We start from the raw sequence: 6,000 nt of genomic DNA on the forward strand, positions 1-6,000 counted from the left end.
TGAGAAAGGTGAGAAATACATTTTTGTGGGATATAGTGATCAGTCCAAAGCATACAGATTAATTGATCCAAGAACCAATAGTTTTGTAATTTCTAGAGATGTTATTTTTGGTGAACTCAAAGCTTGGAAATGGGAGAATTATGATATTGAAGTACCAAGATTTTTTGAGGATCTAGATTCATCAAATTCAGGAGACTCAAATGCTCCAAAATCCAATTCCAAGTGCAAGAACATCTTATCCTAGTTCACCAGATTCAACTCCTAGACTAAACGCAAGAACGCGTTCATTGGCAGACATATATGAGTCGTGTGATTTTGCCTTGAGTGCTTTGAAGCCTCAAAAATTTGAGGAAGCAGTGAAAGAAAATATTTGGCAAGATGCAATGGATGAGGAAATAAGAGTTATCAAGAAAAAAAGAGCATGGGAACTTGTTGATCGACCCAAATCAAAAGATATCATTGGACTTCAATGGGTCTACAAGACAAAGTTTAATGAAGATGGCTCAATCCAAAAGCATAAGGCTCGCTTGGTTTTAAAAGGATATTCTCAACAACCAGGAATTGATTTTAATGAGACGTTTGCTCCAGTAGTTCGAAGGGAGACTATAAGAACTATTTTGGCTTTGGCTGCACAACTGAAGACAAAGGTTTATCAATTGGATGTCAAATCTGTATTTTTAAATGGAGAACTTGAAGAAGAGGTTTATGTGGAGCAACCTCAAGGTTATGTTGAGAAAGGGAGGGAAGATAAAGTTTATCTCCTCCGTAAAGCCTTATATGGCTTAAAGCAAGCGCCAAGAGCTTGTAACAACAAAATTGATCACTATTTTCAGCAAAATGGATTTACAAGAAGTTTAAGTGAGCCATCACTTTATCTCAAGAAAGAAGTTTTCAAGCACAAATTCAAGGATGACAGAAGTTTTCAAGAAGAACATGATGAAGGAATATGAGATGACATATTTAGGTACTATGAGATATTTTCTTGGTATACAGGTTCAACAATCAGATGAGGGAATATTTATTTCTCAAGAGAAGTAGGCTGAAAATCTGTTGAAAAAATTCAATATGTTGAATAGCAAACCAATGGTACTCCAATGGCAATTAATTTGAAGCTTACAAGTAACAATGGAGTACCTAAGTTTGATGCATCCACATATAGAAGTGTGGTTGGTACATTAATTTATCTTACAAATACAAGGCCAAATATTGTTCATGTCGTAAGTGTGGCATCTAGATTCATGAGTGATCCAAGTAATCACCATTTTGCTGTAGTAAAAAGAATACTCAGATACATACAAGGAACCAAGGGATATGGTATTAGATATGCACAAGAGAAGAAAGCACAATTAGTTGGCTACACAGACAATGACTGGGCAGGTGCAATTGATGATAGAAAGAGCACCTCTGGACATGCGTTTTCTTGGGAAGTAAAGTTATGTCATGGTTGTCAAAGAAGAAAAGTACAGTGGCATTATCAATAGTCGAAGCAGTGAATATTTCAGCCACAAGTACAGCATGTGAAGCAGTTTGGATTAGAAGAATATTAGCAGATCTTCGTCAAGAACAAAACACTTCAACAAAATTGTACTGTGATAACATGTCCATAATTGCTATGACAAAGAACCCAGTCTTTCATAGCAGGTCAAAGCACATAGAACTTCGTCATCATTTTATCAAAAAATTGGTTGAAGACGGAGAGATTGAATTGAAATTCTGTGGTACTGATGAGCAGATTGCAGATGTTTTCACAAAAGCACTTCCAAGAGAGAAGTTCTACTATTTCAGAGAAAAGCTAAATGTCACAGGACAAATGCATTAAGAGGGAGTGTTAAACGTAATGCATTTGTATAAGTTGTTAAGTAGAGTTGTGTCTCTTGAGAAGAGCTATGTTTAGGAAGAGTTGTATCTCTTAGAAGTCTAGAGTTGTGTCAGCAACTCTTGGAACTAATCCAAGAGTTATGTCTGTTTATGAAAAGGTCTGAGTGTTATTATATATAGCTAATGTAATAGGTTGCTGTAGTATGAAAGAAGTTAACAAAAATCAGTTTGAATAATTCTGTGTTTTACAAACACTCTCTACCTCACTTTATATTTCCATCATATACTTCAGTTTTGTGATCATTCCTCCAACATCTTTTTCTCTGCAAAACAATACGGAGTAAAAGACCATACCCTGGGGGTGTTGGCCAAAGGCCCTCCGATGCCTAAGTTAGGTCGAGTGTTTGTAGGAAAACAATAGCTAACAGTAGGATGGAGATTTCTCTAGGGGGAGAACCAGGTGGCCAAAGCCGTGTGTGGTAGCCGGAGCCTTGTGTGAGAGAGAGAAAGAGTATGACGACTAGGGTTTGTGAGAGAGAATTTCTACAGAATTTCAGACAGGAGTTTAGACGCACCTTAACCCTTGGTGTAACCATGTATTTATAGGAGCCTCGGAGGCTAGGGTTTTTGAAGAATAATTCCACATATGAAAATAAATTATTCTTCCCCAATTTGGAGAGATTGATGTAATTGGGGATTAGATTTAAATCAAATCCTTAATTAAGGTAAGAATTGAATAATTCCCAATTAAATCAAATAACTCCCAATTAGGTCAAATAATTCCCAAATTGATTGGCTTAATTATTTAACCTAGGATATGAGATATCTTGCTTCCATAGTGTGGATGTTACAGAAAATATAAACAGAAAAGGCTATATAAAAAGAGTTATAGAAAATATAAACTTTATAAACAACATAAAAAATTTAGAATACAACCTTCAAAAACTTTTAGAAGAAGAAATATATCCCTAAACAATTTAGAAAAAGAACAAGTAAACCATAGATTAGAAAATATAAAGTACCTAATAAGAGTACATGTAAATGTTATCTTTGTGGTGAAGTAGGACATATTAGACCTAAATGTCCTAAATTAGTAAAGCAACCTTGAGAAAAAAAAAATACAATTAATTGAACAATTTCAATTAGAAGATGATGAAGACTTAGAAGCAATTTATAATCTTGATGATAACTTAAGTGATAATGAAAGCACTTATAGTGTTAATGCCTTAGACTCCGAATTAGTATCAGATTACTCTCGTAATTCAGATGGTGAATTAGATGAATATATATATATGTGTGTGTGTGTGTGTGTGTGTGTGTTTAAAGAACATAAAGAGATGAGGAATTTAAATATGTTAATTTAGGATCGCCTCAAGAGTGTAATCAATGTAAGAAAATAGTTTATTGTAAATCTTGTTATAATAATAGACCAATAGAAATAAATACAGCTGAAATAATAGATAATAATCAAAAGAACAATAGCCCTAACATAGAGAAACAAAAGACTAGTTCATTAATAACAATTAATTGTGAATTAAAATTGTCAAAAGAGCATAAAATTCAAACAGCAACTATGATACATACATGAAGTATAAAAAATGTAATAAAAGAAGACTTGGTACCAGAACAATTTAAGAAAAATTTGGCTAGACTACTAACAATAATACAGTTTGATAAAAGACGTGTATATTTAACACATTGCATGAATAATATACCTATTAGAATAGAAAGGCAACAATTTAATTTACCCTTAACGTTTATATATAGTAGGATCATATCCATTTACCTTAGGATTAAACTTTTTAAAATGTTTACAAAGAGGATTTTTGTATACACCTCCAAAAATTACATTTTTTAAGAAAGGCACAATCACAAATGATCAAAGTAACATATTAGAATCTTATAGAAGAACAAAATTTTAAAGAATACTATAATATGGAAGAATTAGAGGAAATAAATGAAGAAAAGATAGATGAGCAAAATAGTTTGGAATATGATGACCAAAGACTTTAGAAGAACTATTACAATTAGCTTAATAAACTAGAATCTTTGGAGAAGATCCCCAATTACATTGGAATAAAAATTAGATATTGAAAAAATTAGATATTATTAATACAGACTTAACAATTAAAATGACAGATATGACATGTAACTTACTAGACAAACAAGAATTTGAACAACAAATAAAAGAGCTTTTAAACTTAAAAGTAATTAGACCTTCAAAATCTAGGCATAGATTAGCAGCCTTTTTAGTTAGAAAATAGTTAGAGCTTGAAAGAGGTAAAGCTAGAATAGTATATAATTATAGAAGATTAAATAATAATACATATGAAGATAGTTATAAATTACCAAATAAAGATGAACTTATGAATAAAATTCAAGAGAGTAAATATTTTAGTAAATTTGATTATAAGTAAGGATTTTGACAAATTAGACTAGCAAAAGAATCAACTCAATGGATAACATTTACTTGTCCACAAGGACATTTTGAATTGCTTGTTATGCCATTTGGATTTAAAAAAATGCACCATCGATCTTTCAAAGAAAGATATATCAAATTTTAAAAAGTATGATAATTTTTGTAGTGTATATGTAGATGATATACTTGTCCATAGTAAAAATAAAAATGAACATAGAAAACACTTAGAAATAATTTTGCAAGAATTTATTGAGAATGGTATAGTTATAAGTAGAAATAAAGTAGAACTTGAAAAACAAGACATAGAATATTTAGGTAGGTATGTATATTAAGTCAAGAACCGTACAATTACAACAATACATAGCTAAAAAAGTATTAGAATTTCCAGATAAATTAGAAGATAAAAAATAATTACTAGCATTTTTAGGATTTAAATTATGCTAGAATTTTTATCCCTGATTTAGGAAGAAAGATTGCAGTCTTGTATAGTAAAACTTGTCAAAAATATTTTAATCATGAAGATATTAAATTAGTTCGAAATATTAAGCAAGACATAACTCAGCTTAAGCCTTTAGCATTACCATTAGACAATAATGATAAAATAGTTGAGTTGAGGCAGACGAATCATTAATATGAAGAAGCATAAAGAAGAATCTAAATATGAAGAACTAGTTTGTAGATATGCATCTGGTAAATTTAGCGATATACGGGCCAGACTTCCAGCCATAGACTTAGAAATTTTAGGAGTTATAAACTCGTTTGAAGCATTTTCATTCCTTTTACATATTAAAAATTTACTATTATAACAAATTGTCAAAATATTGTTTCTCATTATAATAAAATTACTACTAACAAACAAGCAGCCCGAAGTTGTAGATTCTATTATAGGAAATGGATTTAGACCAATATTTGGGCATATTAAAGGTATGGATAATACTTTAGTAGACATCTTATCTCGTATTATTCATTAACAGGTATGCAATATTTCAGACCTTCTGGAAGCAAGAACAATGGTACACCATCACATGGTGGTAATCCATTAAGCATGAGTAGTCAAACAAGACCAGTAGTAAATATGTATTATTATAATGGAATTCCAGTGCAGGAAATTAGAAACCATGTTTTATAATATCGTACTCAAGCGTCATTGGCAAAAAAATAAAAAGTGCTTTTAGACAATTTTTGGAACATTAGAACTAATGATGAAACCATGAGAAAAGGACATGAAAAACTTATCAAAGACCTTGATCAAAAGTTTTAGTTTATAATTATGATTATAAAATAGCAAAACAACTATTTTCTTTTTTGTAGGAAAAACATGAAAAGCAAAAGAAAGAGTGTGAGGCATTTTAGAATTATTAATTTAAGATGTCAAAATTTAAGCTTGATTTTACAAGAAAAAGAGGCTAATGAGCCCAATTTATTTGACCACAATAAATAATTTTCACTTGAGCAAAAAACTAAAAATTCATATTTACTTCAAACCTTAGCTAGAAAAAGGTATAGGTTTCTACCAGAAGATATTAAGGGTCATATGATTATATTAGAATATGAGAAAAATGCAACCCTTCAGTTATATATCCGAGCATTTCTTTTCAATTTGGAAAATAATCTACAACATGGTATCATAATCATTACTAAAAGTTGTTTATCCGTTTTGATGTAGTTCCTGTGGTGGTAGGGTAAAGTTTCCCATTTACCTGAAAACCGTTGGTGGTCAACAAGTCAACTTTTTTTTTTTTTTTTTCGTGAGCATGCCACAG

Source organism: Prunus mume, linkage group LG3 (assembly GCF_029339155.1).
Source record: "Prunus mume cultivar Tortuosa linkage group LG3, ASM2933915v1, whole genome shotgun sequence".
In the NCBI taxonomy this organism is placed as follows: Eukaryota; Viridiplantae; Streptophyta; class Magnoliopsida; order Rosales; family Rosaceae; genus Prunus; species Prunus mume.